The sequence below is a fragment of the Aedes aegypti genome, unplaced genomic scaffold (assembly GCF_002204515.2).
Source record: "Aedes aegypti strain LVP_AGWG unplaced genomic scaffold, AaegL5.0 Primary Assembly AGWG_AaegL5_hic_scaff_1022_PBJ_arrow, whole genome shotgun sequence".
Taxonomy (NCBI): Eukaryota; Metazoa; Arthropoda; class Insecta; order Diptera; family Culicidae; genus Aedes; species Aedes aegypti.
Window position 1 is genome coordinate 1 of NW_018734431.1, and position 19,118 is coordinate 19,118.

At 42.0% G+C, this 19,118-nt stretch overlaps 1 long non-coding RNA gene across 2 annotated transcripts; it reads left to right on the plus strand.

Moving 5' to 3' along the window:
- Positions 1-1,264: 1,264 nt before the first annotated feature.
- On the plus strand, positions 1,265-18,883 carry LOC110680198. 2 transcript variants are annotated; one of them, XR_002502786.1, is made up of 2 exons: positions 1,265-2,107; positions 18,582-18,883. It is a non-coding gene; the product is annotated as an uncharacterized LOC110680198 (long non-coding RNA). The 2 variants fall into 2 exon arrangements; XR_002502787.1 differs by having other exon boundaries at positions 1,265-2,056.
- The last annotated feature ends 235 nt before the right edge of the window (positions 18,884-19,118 follow it).

Genomic DNA, 19,118 nt, shown 5'->3' on the forward strand with positions numbered 1-19,118 from the left:
CAAATGTATTGTCCAATACTGTATACCCTAATTATTAATCTAAAACAAGAAATATATGAAAAAACGCCCATACGCTTGAATATGGCATAAAATAAGTCAAACATATAATTTAAGTCATTCAAAAGAGAGTTTGAGGTTTTGGCCGACATATGTTCTAGATCGCACCACTGCCCAATGAGGTGAAGGGGAAGGAGTTGATGATGCATTGAACTGGCTCCCACGGTAGACCGTATATACCACTGCGTCTACGCTAGTTAATGCGGGAAGAGGTAAGAGGTGGGGTAATTTTTATGGCATACAGGCTTGCTGGTTTGGTATCAGGCGTAAGGAAAGGCGTGCTAGAATGATGAAAGAATGGATGCGTAGGGAATCGGTTTATTCTGTCCGTCTCAGGTTCTAGCAAATGCTATGAACTGTGATAGATAAACTGTGATGTATTAAGAGTGGTAGATAGAAGTAAAAGAAAGACACAATTACAAAGTACGAAGAATGGGACGGGCCTGGGATTGAACCCATGACCTTCTGCTTATGAAGACCACCAACCCCGTCGCGTCAGCTTTGAGCCATATGAATAGTTTTTAAAAAGTGACGAAACAAGTGTTGTTAGGTATTGGAAAAACTTGTTATTCAATTATTTGTCATATATGGAACAACAGAATCTGAATTGATAGAAACAAATCGTCTTCTATTATTATAGAGAGGCCTTTAGACAACCAAACTAAATAATTAGCCAACGTCATTTCTCCTTTGGTTCAACCAGCTATTTAAAAAACATGAGAGTGAGGAACAAAAGCTTCTAAGAATATATGCAGCATTTATCCATCACTTTATACAGTATTAATAACATTATTCAACTTCCACGGCTGTTATAGAACCATAGTTAAGTAGATATGTTCATTAATCGCCTTTAATTGTTTCTTGGGTTTGCAATCATTTCCAATTCTCAAAACACCAGCAGACACATTCCACATACGATACATGTCACAAATAAGCCAATTTACCTTACTCACGACAGTGTTGAAATCGCGCGCGCACCGACAACACACTCGCATCCTCACCGCTCAGCTACAGTCAGTAACAAAAGTTAGTTACCAAATGCTGTTTGTCTATATAAAATGACCAAGCTTAGAGCTATGTATCTAAATTTCCGGTAATCCAAATTGGCTGAAATTTGAACGACGATCTGAATTCTTTTTTTTTCTGTAGTGAGTTCATTACATTACATTGTGTTCTGCCAAATAAGCGTAACTTTTTAAAGGGAAGCACTTTACCAAACACACCCACCGGCTACAACTTACTTTTTCTGTATTAATTTAAAAAAAATCTCTCGGTAGCTTACTTACCCTTTGAAAATCTGCAATCGCTACAGATAAAACCGCAGATTGTTAATTGCTCGTCGTTAAAATTTCAGCCCATTCGGAATACTAAAACTTGAGATACGGAGCCTCAAACTTGAGCGTTTTGTATGGAAAAATAGCAGTTGGATACAAACTTTTGTCACTGACTGTAAGTAGTAAAGGCGGTTGCATTGAAACTCTCTGGACAAGCGTTGCGTGAGTTACAATACCACACAGTGTCAGTTCCCGATCGGCTCCCGATTCGAATTAACACGTCGTCGTTGGCGTCGTCAAATAGGTGATGATGATATCCGCGCGATACGCGAGACGCGGTTCAAATTACTTAGAAGCTTGTGAAGTTCGACGCGTCTAACGATAAAGCTGATCATCATTCGGCGGCGTGCAATTGTTTGCAAAACTGTTGTTGTGGAGGTCTCTTATCTGGTTGGCATCAGTTTTCTCAAGTCATTGGTTGTGTGGCAGCTACTAGGAAAAAGTAGCAAAGTACCTCGGTACTGCTTGGGTGTACAACGTGTTTAACAACAATGTGAATGTGTCAGCAAATACAACTGTGTATTTATCCGCGTCAGGAAGTTGGCCGGTAGCGCAATTCAACAGCTGACCTACCAAACGAAGCGACACGACGTTGAATATCAAAAATGCAGGATAAGGTGGATGGAGACAAAAGCCGATAACCAGTGCAAAAAAACCGTGAATCAGTATGCAAAATGTGCTCTGTTTACCTTTGCAAATTAATTAATTGTCCTGCGGTGGGTAGTTTTTATGTGCTGTTGGCCAGCCGGGAGAAGCACATGTTGTGTCACGGTGTGTCTGAGACCGTTATTACTGAAAAAAAAAAAAACAAAAAAAAACATTAATACTGAACCCACCACTTGAATGATATGGTATCACAGAAAACTATCTGTAATTTGGAGATGTTTCATCAAGGGAAATGAAAGCAATAGTGATTTGACGAACTATTTTTCCGATGGTAAAAAACCCTTCTCCACACGGTTTTCACATTTCTCCGAGAACCATTCGTCTGAGTTCCAAAAGCTCGAATTGTGTACACTGCTCGTTATGGGTCACCTTGCCACGATTATTAGTCACTCTATTCTACACGTAATTCGAATGGGAATGACCCATGACTGACTTCGAATTAGAGAATCATTACAACTCCCAGAGTATAAAGTAGATTGAAAGACATTGAAATCGAAATTGACTGCCATTTTCTAGAAATTAAATGATTTATTTCAGTTAAACATTTCAACCAAATCGCCATGCAAAAACCGAGGCTTTGGATTTGAGACAGAATGGAACCTCAATGAAATATTTCCAAAATCACGGAGAAGATGCTATGATCATACATATCGAGTAGCGGGTGCCAAATAGGGCCTAAAGCCCTGCTCCATTTTATATACCAAACGCTTAAGTTTAGGTCAGAAGTACCTGTTTGCTCAATCTCTTAAATGTTTTTCTTTTGTTCAAGGTGAAGATAAATCGAAGCCAAACTTCAAATCTGGAGAACCCAACATCCATTGAGTTAAAATCCTAATCGATTGGTCACCACCAGATAGTGACCAATCGATTAAGTTTTCAGCTTAAACGGATGTTTGGTTCTCCAGATCCGTGCTCTTGAAAATTTGAAGTTTGGCTTCGATTCATCTTCACCTTAAGTTAAAAATATATGTGTTTTCCAATTCTCGTAATTTCGTCTCACCCCTTGGCTTAAATTCAAATTCTGGTTACATTCTGTTTTCCATGTCCGTTCCGAAATGTCAGATAGGAACAACCCCAGTGTTAAAAAGTCAACCCCTGTGGCGGTTTTGTCGACTAAGCGAACGTTAAACATGATCAAAAGTGCCAAGGTTCAAATTAGGACCCATTTCAAAAATAATTCTTTAAATTTGATATAGCCGTTTTTTGAGCAGGAAAATTGTCCAAAGTAGTAGTAAGAACACGCTTTATCGTGTTATTGTTTTAAAACAAGATTTTAATAAAAGTTCTTGGACCATATTGATGGTATTTTTTGTTTATAACGGTTTCAGACACACCGTGGTGTGCTATATCAATAGATATACGATCGGTTGAATGGCAACCGGTGACTACTGCGGTGGTGGTCCTGGTCCGGTGGCAGTGTAGATTCGATTGAGTTTGTTTGCGGTTATTCTGTTCCGGGAAGATCCATTCCGTTTTTATGTGTGTAAGCCAAAAAGTGGCAGTGCAATCATCAAATGGTCATCGTCGTCGGTTTGTGCGTGGGCGTTTTTGTGTGTCTTTATTTGAAGTGTTGCTGGTGCTGAAAACGTGATGACATCGACATGGCTCGAGAGGATGGGACTATTTCACGTTTCTGGCGCCCTCGCATCTGCTGTGAGATCTTAAGCTGTGACAAAATCAGTGAAAGTTGAAGAGATACCATAATGCGTTCGTAAAAGCCCTCAAAACAAATGGATACAACCACTTGCTGTGAAGTCGCGTTCAGTCATCAATTATAGCTTGCTAATGGGTATTCGACATGTGCGTCGAATGTCGTCATCCGAAGGCGCCGTACTGAGTTCAAGTGTCCGATTTGTTTCAAATTGCTAGGCTGTGTCCCACTTTGATATTCTGAATTATTATGGGTACATATCCAAGATAATTTAATCACTCTTCAGTGTTTCCGAGAACGTGATCACACATAGAAAGCTGTTTTGTATATTCCATAAAGATCTTATTCAGTATGCATCTGCACTTATGAATATCAACTCCCATAAAAGAAAAATATAGATCAACAGTGCTGCTAGGAACCAGATTAGGGAAACTTTGTTACAGAACACACATAATATTGCCCAAATTTGAGGAAGTCACAAGGAAGTACATTTTTTTCTTCGTTTGAATTTCTTCATATGTACTTGCTTAAGACCCTAATGTCTTTTCAAGTAATCGAAATCAAACAAAATGTACAAATGCTATCGGTCTACTGGCAAGAAGTTTATAATTGCAACAATGCTCATAGTACATTAAGCTGAAAAGAAGGCTATGTTTCGATTGGAACCTAGTTACAGAGAAAAAAAAATCTTTGAAATTTGTTCTACGAATGACGCAAATGGTCTACGAATGGTGACAAGTACACCGTTTGGGAATAAGAATCTCGAGTTTTGCGAAAGATAATTTTAGGAATTGATATCGAGAAGTTAGCCAGAATTTGCATCGAACCTAGTTATGCATGCATTATTTGTGTAATACACAAAATTCTCCTATGTCCATCCTGATGACACAATTAAATTTTCATACATCAAACGTTCCAAAAAAAATCACGCTGGGATTCCACCTTAACGAGATATGAAATAGTGGAATCTTAATTTGGAAAGATAAGAAATAGAGGTTGAAAGCTCTGATAAGAATGAATTGAAGGTTTTTGTCGCAGGGCTCACTATTATTGAATCAATATGAATTGAGAGCATTGGAAGGTTGAAATTTATTTTTCACTAAAAATTCAATGTTCAAGCCATGAAATTCACTTGCTTGCCCCTAGAAGGCACTAGTGAGTATGATTTTTTTTGCCAAACATCTCGAATCTCTTGGTTATAATAAACATATTTTACGGAGACGCAATTTTTCTAAGTGGTCAGGATCACGAGATATCTGCAAAATAAAAGATTCATGCTCACTATTCTCACCTAGTGGCAAAATCTCAAATCTCAAGATAGTAACAATTTTGCCGAAAACACCACATTTCTAAGTGATGTCAGGGTCCGGACATCTTTGCAAAATAGAAGTTTTATGCTTACTAGCGCTGCCTGTTGGCAAAATCTTGAATCGTTTGTCTCAAATAATGAAAGCCCTTGAGCTACAGAGCAATAATTAAGTGGTCAATCTTATGTGATATTCGCAAATTTTTCGACGGCGCCATCTTTATAAGTAGTCAAGATTTGGAGATATCGGCAAATGACTGTATAATTCATAGTTGCTACTACGTGATTGACCAAAGCATTCGAAGTTGCACAGAGATTTAATGAATGGGGCATGGGATTAGCTTACCATTTCTCAATGTGCACAAATCGATCCCCTCACCCGCCTCGTAGGAGCAAGTGACAGGATCAAACGATCAAACATTACTGGATTCGGAGATATCGGCAAAACAAAAGTTTAGTACTCGGCGAAATCTTGAATCTCTCTGGTAGAATAATTATAGGTCTTGAGCTACTAAAAAGCTTGAACAAAAACGTCATCTTTGAAGAGGTCAGAATCCCGAGATATTCGCAAAACAAAAATTTTATGCTCAAAGTTCATGGCTCACAGTTACAGTAAGCCCTTGAGTTACTGAACAATTTTGTTGAAGATACCATCTTTCTAAGTGGTCAGGATCCTGAGATAACCGCAAAACAAAAATTTCAACTAGCGCCGCCTGGTGACCAAATTTCGAATCTCTTGACTACAATAATGATAGCGCTCGAGCTACTGAACAATTTTGCCTAAGACGCCATTTTTCTAAGTGGTCATGATATTAAGATACCCGCAAAACAAAAGTTTCATGGTCACTAGCGCCACCTGGTGGTAAAATTTTGAATCTCATGGCTTTTATAATGATAGCGCCTGGGCTACTGAACAACTTTGCCGAAGACCCCATCTTTCTAAGTGGTTAGGATGCTGAGATATTTGCAAAACAAATGTTTCGTGCTCACTAGCACCGTCTGGGGGCTAAATTTCAAATCTCATAGCTTTTAAAATGATAGCGCTAGAGTTGCTGAACAACTTTGCCGAAGACGTCATCTTTCTAAGTAGTCAGGATCCTGAGATATCAGATAAAAATAAAATTTCGATGCCCACTAGTGCCACCTGGTGGCTAAATTTAGAATTTCATGGGTCAAATAGTGACAGTCCTTAACCTTTCAGCTGTCGCGCGGTTTGCCGCCGTCAGAACCACCACGCTGATGTTGTGTACGATAGTCGAGGTTCTTTCACCACTGTTGTACAAAATACAACAGCGCGACGACTGAAGTATTAAGTTACCGAACAAAATTGTCGAAGACGCCATCTTTCTAAGTGGTCAGGTTACATAGATAAACGCAAAACAAATGTTTCATGCTCACTAGCGCCGCCTGGTGACAACATTTTGAATCTCATGGCTTTTATAATGATAGCGCTTGAGCTGCTGAACAAATTTGTCAAGGATCCAATCGTTCTAAGTAGTCAGGTGCCCACTGGCGCCGCTTGGTGGCAGAATTCTGCATTTCAATGACCCCCGCATGTTAGCCCTTAGTCAACTGCACAATTTTACTGAACATCATGATCCTCAATTTTGATTACTTTTTAAGATATTGATCATTCATAAAAACGGTCGTTAATCTGAATTTCGGTCGTTACAAAGTGGTCGTAAAAAGGATCCGTCGTAACGGTCGTAAAAAGAGATTGTAGTGTACAAATAAATGAGTTCTAACGTTAATGGCCGTGTAGTTCCGGCGTCCAGAATAGAACTACGGACAACCCGTTCCGGTGGTAAGAGTCCACCAAACGGGGTAACCCCAATTCAAGGTGTGATGCGAAAAACCGTGCTGAGGAATGAATGGTCGAAGGGGTGAAAAAGATGTTCGGCCATTAACGGAGCCTGTGGGGCACCTGGGCACCCATCACAGTATTTTGTCCCTTACCGCGTTAATGCAGGGCTCTGGCGTGGTGGACCTCTTTTCCCGTGCTACTCGTGGGATTCAAAAATGAGTACAATATCTAATCAAAACAATAGTAGTAGTGCAGGTAGTAGCAGTAGTAGGGAAGCGAACCCCTTCGCAAGAAGTGGGCTAGCTAGATCTCCGTTGAGGAGAGTAGAAGCAGGAGGAGGCAGCAGTGCACGTAGTGCCAGTGCTGGAACCCATATTTCATCCCCGGCTAACGCATCGGGTGAAGTTATGGATGGAGCGTGGTTGATGAGGGCCATCAATAAAAGTAGAGATGGGCTCTCTGCGATGGAAGTGGCTGCACAGCAGCTCGACTCCATAATTGACTTTGCGTCCTCGAAGTCTAACATCAGCAAGGACCTCAAGCAGGCCTTGCTTAGACTTCGTAAGTCAATGTTGGCGGCCAAGCAGAACCATGCTGAACCCATGGTGACTGTGGCTGCGGCAGAACCCGTGGAACTGAAGGTGCCGAAGTCTACCCAGACGGAACCCTTCGTTTTCGCGGGCAGCCCCAAAAGCGTGGAAGCGAATGCTTACAGCAAGCGATCGCAGAAGCGCGCGAGGCAGCCGTCAGGGGAGGAGCTACCCGGCGGCGCTCGTAAGGCCAGGCGGATACTGACCCCGAAAACCGGCAGAAGTGCCGGAAAATCGGACCCCAGCCAGGCGTCCCGGAAAGCCGAGAAGGGTGGGCCCGAAAAGGCTGGCCCCTCACGGAGTGATGGGAACAGGGGGTTGCGACCTTTGAGAGGTCCTCCATCACCACAGGTCAGGGCGGAGCAGGGGGGGGACGCCCCCTGGACAACCGTAGTGAGGAAGAAGAAGTAGAAGAAACAGGAGAATCAGGAGCGCAGGGATACCAGACCTAAGAAAGGTAGGAGGGTAGGTGCCAAGCGCGAAAAGGGTGATGCGATCATCATCAAGACGGAAGAGTCCAAGTACTCGGAAGTCCTGAAGGCGATGCGCAGTGACGCGAAGCTTGCGGATCTAGGAGCCGACGTACGCAGTGTCAGACGCACTCGTACAGGTGAAATGATCCTCGAGCTTAAGCGCGACAAGGAGCGCAAGGGCGCCGCCTACAAAAGTTTGGCGGAAGAGGTCCTTGGCGCTGGTGTTGAAGTGAGGGCTCTGACGCAGTCAGTGACTCTGAAGGTGATGAACCTTGACGAGATCACTAACGCAGAAGAGCTCGTCACGGCACTGCGGCAACAGTGCGAAGTGCAGGTGCCCACCACCGCCGTTCAGCTACGGAAAGGTCCGGCAGGTACTCAGGTGGCCTTAGTACACCTACCTGTGGCAGACGCAAATAAGTCCGCTAAGGTAGGTAAGATCAAGGTTGGTTGGTCAGTATGTTCACTGAACATACATGAGCAACCAGTGATCTGCTTTAGGTGCAGGGAACCTGGACACAAGTCCTGGGGCTGTAAAGGCCCTGATAGGACTAAGTTGTGCAGGCGTTGTGGTGAGGAAGGTCATAAGGCACTAGGCTGCAAGAACCCTCCCAAGTGCTTGATTTGTTCCGGCAAGTCCGTGAACAACAATCACCCAACGGGAGGCTCAAGGTGCCCGACCTTCAAACGAGCCATCAACGAAAAATCACAGTGCAGGTAACGCAGCTGAACCTGAACCACTGTGACGCAGCTCAGCAACTGCTGTACCAGTCAGTTGCTGAGTGGGGGACGGACATCGCCATCATATCGGACCCATACCGAGTACCCGCCGGCAACGGCAACTGGGTCGTGGATGGAACCGGAAAAATGGCGGCGATATGGACAACGGGTAAATACCCTGTCCAGCAGTTGGTGTCTACTACCTACGAGGGCTTCGTGATCGCCAAAGTAAACGGGGTCCTCTTCTGTAGCTGCTATGCGCCTCCGAGTTGGTCGACCGAGCGGTTCACGCAGATGCTGGACTGCATGACGACCGCGCTGACAGGGCGAAGGCCAGTTGTAATAGCGGGTGACTTCAATGCCTGGGCCGTGGAATGGGGAAGCCGTTACACGAACCAGCGAGGTCAAATCCTGCTAGAGGCACTGGCCGTGCTAGATGTCGATCTGGCTAATGTTGGTGCCAAAAGTACCTTCAGCCGTAACGGAGCGGAGTCGATTATCGACGTTACTTTTTGTAGTCCTGGCCTAAAGAGTAGTTCGAACTGGAGGGTAGACAATGCCTACACTCACAGCGACCACCTGGCGGTTCGCTACAGTATCGACTACAACAACAGCAGGCAGCGGGTTGAGGAAGCGGCTAGGTCAAGGCCAAGCCCTCGTAGGTGGAAGACATCGTACTTCAATGATGAAGTACTTAGGGAGGCGCTCCGCCGTGAGCGTAACCTACTCGGCCTAAGCGGGGACGAACTGGTAGCGGTGCTTACGCGTGCATGCGATGCGACCATGCCTAGAAAAGTCCACCCTAGGAATGGGAGACCACCGACATACTGGTGGACTCAAGCTATTGCGAACCTGCGCCGTGCCTGCCTACGGGCCAGGAGACGGATGCAGCGAGCACGTACCGAGCAGGAGCGTGCAGAACGACGGGCGGTGTTCACCGCTGCCAAAGTCGCGCTGAAGTCCGAGATAAGTGCAAGCAAAAAGGCCTGCTTCGAGGGACTCCAACGCGAACCCGTGGGGTGATGCCTACAGGATCGTAATGGCGAAGACAAGAGGTGCAATTGCTCCTACGGAGCAATCTCCACAGATGCTGGAGGGGATCATCGAGGGGCTCTTCCCGCGCCACAACCCTAGCCCATGGCCTCCTTTTGTAGGACAGCCGGGGATTGGGGCTGGCGATGAGGATAGAGTAACTGATGAGGAACTTGTAGGGATTGCAAAATCCCTAAGCATGGGGAAGGCACCAGGTCCGGACGGAGTTCCAAACCTGGCCCTCAAAGTCGCAATCTTGGAGGCTCCCGGTATGTTCAGATCTGCTATGCAGATATGCCTGGACGAGGGAGTATTTCCAGATGCGTGGAAGAGGCAGAGCCTGGTACTATTGCCAAAGGCGGGGAAACCACCCGGTGACCCGTCGGCGTATAGACCAATATGCTTGATTGACACGGTGGGGAAAGTGCTCGAGAAGATCATCCTCAACAGACTGTCGAGGTACACTGAGGGTGTAAATGATCTCTCAGGCAACCAGTTTGGCTTCCGGAAAGGAGGTCCACTGTAGACGCTATTCTGACGGTTAAGAAAACCGCTGAGATAGCACTCCAGCGTAAGAGGAGGGGTATTCGCTACTGCGCAGTAGTGACTCTGGATGTAAGGAATGCATTTAATAGCGCCAGTTGGGCGGCTATTGCTGATGCGCTCCTGCGTCTGGGAATACCCGAATACCTGTACAAGATTCTCGGAAGTTACTTCCAGAATCGGGTATTAGTCTATGACACAGAGGTGGGTCGGAAGTGCTTTCACATAACCTCAGGAGTCCCGCAAGGTTCCATCCTGGGTCCGGTGTTATGGAATGTCATGTACGACGAGGTGTTGAGATTAAAATTCCCGGCGGGTGTGGTCATCGTTGGCTTTGCCGACGATATTACGCTGGAGGTCTACGGTGAATCGATCGAAGAAGTGGAATTGACTGCAGCCCACTCGATCGCAATTGTGGAGGAGTGGATGAGCTCCAGGAAACTGGAATTGGCTCACCACAAAACTGAGGCTGTTGTTGTCAACAACCGAAAGTCGGTGCAGCAAGCGGTGATCAGTGTAGGCGACTGCACAATCACTTCGAAGCGCTCCGTCAAACACTTGGGGGTGATGATCGACGACAAGCTTACCTTCGGTAGCCATGTCGATTATGCCTGCAAGAGAGCCTCCACAGCTATTGTGGCACTGTCCCGGATGATGTCCAATAGCTCTGCGGTGTACGCCAGCAAGCGTAAGCTTCTGGCCAGTGTCGCCTCGTCCATACTGAGGTATGGTGGCCCGGCTTGGGGCACGGCTTTGAGTACCGATAGCTACCGTAGCAAGATAGAGAGTACTTATAGGCTAATGTGCCTGAGGGTTGCGAGCGCGTACCGTACCGTGTCACACGATGCACTTTGTGTCATCACCGGTATGATGCCTATTGGTATCCTTATCATGGAAGACATAGAGTGCTTCGAAATGCGCGGCACAAGAGGCATACGCAGGACTGCCAGACTGGCCTCCATGGTCAAATGGCAGCGTGCGTGGGACAGTTCCACCAAGGGAGTGTGGACTCACAGGTTGATTCCGAGGTTAGATATCTGGGTCAATAGGCGCCATGGGGAACTAACATTCCACCTAACACAGGTCCTTTCGGGTCATGGATGCTTTAGACAATATCTACACCGTTTCGGTCATGCGGGTTCTCCCGAATGTCCAGTTTGTGCAGGTTTAGAGGAAACGGCGGAACACGTTTTGTTCGTGTGCCCGCGTTTCCGCACAATGCGTGACCGCATGTTTGCCACATGCGGTCGGGACACGACTCCGGACAATTTGGTCCAGAGGATGTGTGCAGACAAGTTTGGCTGGAATGCCGTTTCATCGGCTATCACCCACATCGTCTCGGAACTCCAAAGGAGGTGGCGTGTGGACTCGAGGAGTGACTAGTGCAGACGCTAATCAACAGGTGGTCCAAGGGTTCGCAGTCGGCTACGTAGGTCATACCAGTGCCCTACGGTCGAAACCGACCCTTACAGCGATTAAGTGGCCGCGGGGAGAACATCCTGGTAGCGCTGCTGTCGTGGCGCCGGCCTACTGGGTGGATACGAGCCTCTGGTTGTTCGGGGCAGGTGGAGGCCCCTTCGTCAGCAATCCCAGCTGGTGCTAGCTGATAGGGCCTGAGCCTTCAGTAGGTCAAATTGCGAAGCCCGCAGTATCAGTTCTTGATACCTGCGGTGCAGCTGGGCGCGGGCTTAGTGGTCGACCCTGCCCGCCTTCAGCGGACAATGGGAGGTGAGGACCACCCGGGAAGCTGGCAATGCGCCAGCATGCTACCTTGGTGGACCCCCATAAGCGTGTCATCGATGTTCGTTGCTGCATGGCTACGCAGCTAACCTGGAGGATGCGATGTGCAATAGCCCCTCTCCGAAGCAATGCCTTCTTGGTGGTCCCGGAGAGACGAAGGGTTTGGCGGCAATGGAAATGGTTTAGTGGGTCGGGGGTGTAGTCCTGTTTACTGCTTGTACGTAGTAAATGGTCCCCAACCCCACACTCCCGGACCTCGGTCCGGAGTCTGTTGAGCAGATTATCCCCCCATTGCTTAGAAGGAAAAAAAAAAAAAAAAAAAACTTTAATAGGGCGATATTCAAAACTGAAAAGACAATAGATGGCTCTTTTTCAGTGGTAGTGAAAACGAAATCCTGTAGCAATGAAAGCACCACGGAGGATAAACTAAACACAAAAAGTTATGTATTCTCATTACGCTTGATTTCTCACCACCAGTCACCAGCTGGTGACCAATCGATTAAGTTTTCAGCTTAAACGGATGCTTGGTTCTCCAGATAGTGCTCTTGAAAATTTGAACTTTGGCTTCGATTCATCTTCACCTTAAGAACGAAATTAACAGTCGTTACCCTATTCTTATGCGACTTCTGAGTAGGTTCTCCTTCCGGTAACTTCTGCTCTCAGATTAATTTACATTTAGTACAGTACAGTATGATTAGGTCAGTGAAAGTTATGATGCCATCGAAATCGATTCATGAGCGAATAAATCATTCAAAATATTTGAACCAACCATGTTCACACTAATATTAAATTTTCACACAGTATTGAACTCAAATCATTAGCCGAACAGCAGCATTTAATCTGCTATTGAAAATGACCAGAAAATACCAACCTAGAAAATATTAACTGAATGCGTAAGTGCAAATTTAAATGACATTTAATAATTGCTCGAACCTAAAATGAGATTAATCTCACAATTATATAATATTCGTAAAAAACAGTTTCGTGCATTAAAAGTGCATTTTGGAGTGGTCGTTTGTACCAAACCCAATACAAATTGATATTACTTTAAGAAATATAGAAACTTATGCCAGTTTGAAAACACTTCCAAAAAGAGAAAAAGGTACATTCAGATTGTGGAATTTTCGGACCACCTGTTAGCATACATACAAGACATTTCTGTAGACTCTTCGATTTTTGACGATTTATGGCACACCAAAACTACCAGAATGCAGAAATGATTTCTCATTTCCGTGTTGTTGGAAAGAGGTAATGAGGTAATAAGGACTTAATGCAGTTATATATTATACATTTAAGGTAATTCTGGTTCTATTTTCTTGGGTAAGGCACAGTAATTTCATATGCATTGTACCGCTTTATTTCAAATTCCAAACATGACTCATATTCCGAACATTAACGACTGTTTATTTCGTTCATAATCGCTAACACTTGGCACCACCGGCAAAAAGTACAGACAACAACCTTTCGAACATCCAGTTTCTCTCACTGGCCCCCGAGCAGCGACACTGATGTTTGTATTCCACTCACTGATCGCGCTACGTTGGATTCTCAAATTTCTCAAACTTCGAACACAAGCGCATGGAAGAATGGTAGTAGATAACTGTCAAATCGTATGGAAAATAAACGTAAATTACTAGCAATTAGAAAACTGGATCGAAACAGTAGTGATTAGAAATCAAGCGTAATGTAAATAGATAACTTTTTGTTTTTAGTCTATCTTCCATGGTGTTTTGCATCAGGATTACGTTTTTACTACCACTGAAAAAGAGCCATCTATTGTCTTTTCAGTTTTGAATATCGCCCTATTCATATTTTCACAACTAGAGGCCAGTCAAAGAAGAGGCCTGAATCAAATAAAAATTGATTATCTTGAGAAGAATTTGAAATGCTTTAATGAAAAATCGCTGTGTGAAAAAACGAGTGTCCAGAATATGAGACAAAATTGTATACCTATGTGTTGTTCATAAATCTTCGTGAGATCACTTAGTTACGCTTGTAGTAGGGTTTTCAAATTTCCCGGGATTTGATTTCCCGGGAAACGGGAAATAAAATTACCATTTCCCGGGAAATCCCGGGATCCCGGGAAATTCTGGAAAACGTGACAATAAAGCAAATTTGATGAATTTTTTTTTTGTCAAATTATTCGTATTTCGTGTAGGGTCAGTGTTCCCTTAGTAGACAGTCCCCCATAGTTGCATCAGTAGCTTTTTACGGCCGTTTTGCTACAAATCGTTGCAATACATTTTTAACGTGAAGCTCAGGAACCACTTACCTAAGTACCATTGATACACAACTCGATTTTGTTAAAAAAAATGATCGAAATATGGTTTTGCTTATAATTTAACCTCCCTTGCATCTATAGGAAACCTATTGTTCCTATAGTTTCACTACTAAGAAAAACTATTTTTCAAAAAACAAAAAATTAATTAAATTAGAACTTTTTAATATCAATCAAAAGCTTTTGATCCACCTTTCAAAGCAAAAATGTAAAAGTTTTGTAAGAACACGGTTTTGATTTGTACTTTGCTTTGTATTATAGGCTATAGTAGCACAAGAGACAATAAACACAAAAAAAATGTTTTCGTATTTTTGTGTTTTTTTTTTTCAAAACCGTGATAAAAAGCTTTCAGACGTAAAAACAATGCCACTGGCTTTATTTTTCGATTTTATTCGAATATTTGTTCTTAGTCATGCGGCTTCATCGACCCTATATGTATTTTATACCAGTAAATTTGTTGGTTATTTCTGTTCTTTATGAGTAATTTATTCATGATTCTCTGAAGAAACGTTTGGCATCAGAACAACAAAGTTTATAGTATTGAGCCAAAGTCCTTGTGGAGTTTATTCTTGATCCAACTAGAATCTTTATATTAAAAATTGTGACTGATACATCCATGAAAACTTTATAAGGTCACTGAATTCATAGAAAAGATCCCTTGAAAATTCCATTATTTTATATAGCAAAATTCGTCAAAAACGATATCTATTTTATGAACAACTATTTCATTAGAAGAAAAAAACAAAAAATCAGCATCGAAATAAAACTAGTGATGTAGTGAGTTCTTTGGTTAGAATTATATAATTAGTAAATGGTGCGATGGTTTTTGTTTGAAAATAGATAGTAATTTCTTTTTTTTATAAAGTTACCCGGGAAATATGAAAATCCTGGGAAATACGGGAATCCCGGGAAACAGAAAATCATTTCCCGGGAAACGGGAATCCCGGGAAATCTCAATTCCCGGGAAATGTTCCCGGGAATGAAAACTCTACGCTTGTAGATGCGAAGACCTTGTACCTACGATGTTCACGGTTGATCAAGTAGTCAATAAGCACTAAAACTTGCATAGCAACGTATTAAATGTTCATTGCACGTATAGCTGCCAGTAGTGTTATGTCAAAGCAAGTTTTGACGAAAGTACGGTAAGACGGGGCAGTATGGGCCACCTCTGATTTGAGGTTAAAAAATGGATTTTGACTCCGTTTTTTTAAGACCTCATAAAGGATTCTGCAGCCACTGCAAAAATTTAGTTTTAAACTTCATATATTCATGGAGTTCGTTATTCTATTATCGATTGGAATATTGTGCACAAATTTGTATCGGCCCCGTAATTTGTTTTTATAAAAAACAGAAACTATATAAAAAAATGTAGAAACGGGGCAATATGGTCATAGCTGGACAAAGCCACCTTATCACGAAAATAGACAATCAATGCATTCCATTTCTGCAATATTGTCGTTGCGTATGATGCTGAGTGATTCCCGAATTTTAAAAACTGTTCAAAGTTATTTGAATGTAAATGTTCGAAAAGTGTAGCTCTGGGAACGATATTTATTGAACTGTCAGCAAAACATAGCATTTTATGATTGTAATCAGACACTAAATCAGTTTTTGTACAAAACTCTCACATATATATCGCCTTATTCTACATTATATCTTGTAAGTGCTTTATCGTATAAAAATCATTAGATTTAATATATAGACTCATATTGTCTCGTACAATGGTTGCTTTACAAAATGATTTTTAGAAAAATTTAAGCTACTTTTTTTACAAAAAAAAAAATCGTGATATGAAAGAAAACACTTAAAACTACGATTCAACCTTACAGGGCTTTACTATAAGCAAATTATCCATGTCGGTGCCAAATACAACTCAAACGATGGCATTAAAAATCATAACAAAAACAGATGAATGATGAATTATACTTATATATTTACGGCAGGGAGTACGATTACAAAAATAGAGGTCAGAATCATACTTCTTATTTTCCCATAAAACACCCTATTGTTAATTCAACCAAATGATTTACAAACTTTTAAAGGATTTCAAATTTGTTGGAATTAGAATTAAAAAAAAACAGCACAATTTTAGTAATAAATCTTCGAGTTGTTTAGTGGAATACCTATAAGTAGATGAAAAAAACGAATTTAGTACTATACTTCATCGAGTCTTGTACACGACACTGAAGACGGCCTTACAGTTGAGGTCGAAATACGCGTATCTGTCAAAGGATACAAACTCTAGTGGAATTATGTGGTATAGTACTAAATTCGGTTCTTTTCATCTACTAACATAATATAAATTTGTAATGGTTAAACAAATTAGTTTTTGACTTACTTGAATGCAGTATAAGTGTAGTGTAAAATTTATAAGTAATTTAACCTGATTGTGTTAAAATATAGACTTAGTGATAACTTGAAACATATCATGATAACACAAACCTCCATAAAACTTTGAGCATTGTTGCACTTGTTATTTCAGTATGGACAAACATTAGTGTTTTATAGTCTTTCAAATCACGATACTCCCAAACCAATTACACAAGAAAAGTCCTCGTTGTATTCCCTTGTTTATGTTCGTTTAAAGATATTCTAAACATAATCGTAGTTTTTTCCAAATCATCAATCTCATTAGTTTTCTCAAGTCACTATCTCTATTTTGGATAGTAATGGGAACTTCATGAAGTTCAAAACATCTTAATTGAAACGCTTAATAAATTCCAAAACATATTATTTTTTGTTCTACTTTATTTTCATATCATTCAGCAAATTTAGAGCTTGAAGAAACAAAAATGTTTGTTTCACCAAAGCGATATACTATACGTAGACGCAACAATTTAGCTTTGTGGTTTAACAAATAAAAGGCTTGAAACCACCTTACCTAGGTTTCAGGTTTCAGTAAACAGCAATTCATTTCTTTCAAACAAAAGGCAAGCCCAAATCTTACGTCACAGATTTAAAGGTGCAGGAGACCAGGTAGTGTGTGCACGATTAATGACATCATTCACTTCATTAGTTTCTCGATCTTCCCGTTCTGTATCGGTTCTCATTAGGAATTCCACAACATTCAGCCAGCAGTACTGGCCCAGCACACATATGGACCACATTACTTCCACCACCCACCTGGCAACATCTTTCGTTACACCAGCCAGCCACGTTTCTGGGGAAGAGCTTTAGCTCGTACACAAATTCTCGACACAAAGCAGCAGTAGAGGAAGCGGTGGTAAAATGAACACTTTGATAATTACAGAGTAAAACAAACTTTTGTAAACTTTTATCGCGCATGGACATTTTAGAACACTTCTCTATGTTGATGAAGAGATCAATTGGTCAGCGTTCAGACAGAGGGGATCAAGCAAAAAACTTGACAAAAAACATAATTTTGTCAATAAATGCTGAATAACCTTAGCTCCATTTCACTCTGATCAGACGTGATGAATATTAATGTAAACTGTGAGAGATATGTAACAAATTTATTTTGTATGATCAATAGAAATTGATAAAAGTATGCAAACAGAGTGGGCCAAGGACTTTTAACCATTACAACACGATCAGCGCGCTGAAAATGCGAAAAAATGTTGATAATCTTTAGTTCAGTCACCGTGGAATAAGTGCAAATAGTCCATCAAAACTGAAGTGCAACTGAAATGTACATTCTCATTAGTAAGAGAAAAATAGGCTAAGATTCCAAGTATTAAGCTATGATTGTGTAACTGATTAAAAAAAAACATTCGAATTTTTGATTTGTGCGTGGAATCTATACATTTTTTTTCAAAACCAAATGAGATAAAATCCTTAATATTTAAACGAAGCCAAACCACAAATTTCGAAAAGCACTAAATAGTCTAGAAAACGAAACAACACTCACTCTGAGTTGTAAATTTGATCGATTATCAGCAGCATGGAACCAATCGATCAAATTTTCAACGCGAACGGTTGTCAGGTTCTCTAGATCTGTGAACATGAAATGTGGAAGTGTGGCTTCATTTTGTAATCTTCTTAAGGTGTTCATTTTATCACCTACTTCCCTACAGGTCGTACCGTCTGCCTGCTGCTGATGGGAGCTCATCATCCTACCAGCGAGAGTTGCATGGCGATGCGATGGAGGCAATTAGTTTGGCTGCTTTGTTTTGTGTCAGCTTTTTGGCGAGTGGACGACTGTGGAAGATTGGGTCATTTTGTAAGCTTAAAATAAGCGGCTTTGCAATCAAGAACAGACAACTTTTTGGGGAGTACATTTGGTGGTGATTTTTTGTCGGTTTGATTCAGTGAATGTCGTGTAATATGGTGACAACACAGCCCTGCGGTTCTTTTGATATCTACTTGGGAGACTTCGGTGGGGCCTTATCAGAATGCTTATTGTATTGTTTGCCGTTCTCCGATTTAGTGCGGTGAGTTTGTTATCAAGAAAAGCGTGTGCTTTGGAGGTGATTGTTTAAGATTTCTTTGAATAAATAAGTAAACGGTAAAGAATTCCATGAAGTGTGGTCTGCATCTGAAAAAACAAGACGTTAATTGAGCAGTATCGAAGAAAGTGTGCCTACAAGTTGGATAGGTGTGTAACAAGTTTCAAATCGAAAAAAGTGAGCTGCATACATAATGATTGGAGCTGACACCTATTTGGATTGTGAGAATTCTCGACCTGCCGTCTAATGCACGGGACAACGACTGGAGCAACATGGGTAAAACTACGAGCAAATTAGATAAACGGCGATCGCAAAGTGAGTATTTATATATAAATCGAGTTTCAATCCGGCCGAGTCGTGCAATAATTAAAGACTGTTAATGCGTGTGGATAGCCAGGAGACTAGCCTACCAGATGTAGTTATTTATGCATTAGACTGGTTCATCAGTTGTATGCTTTAAATCCGATATACTGTCTTCAATCAATAAGTAACAGCTATCATTAAATACAAGAAAGCTT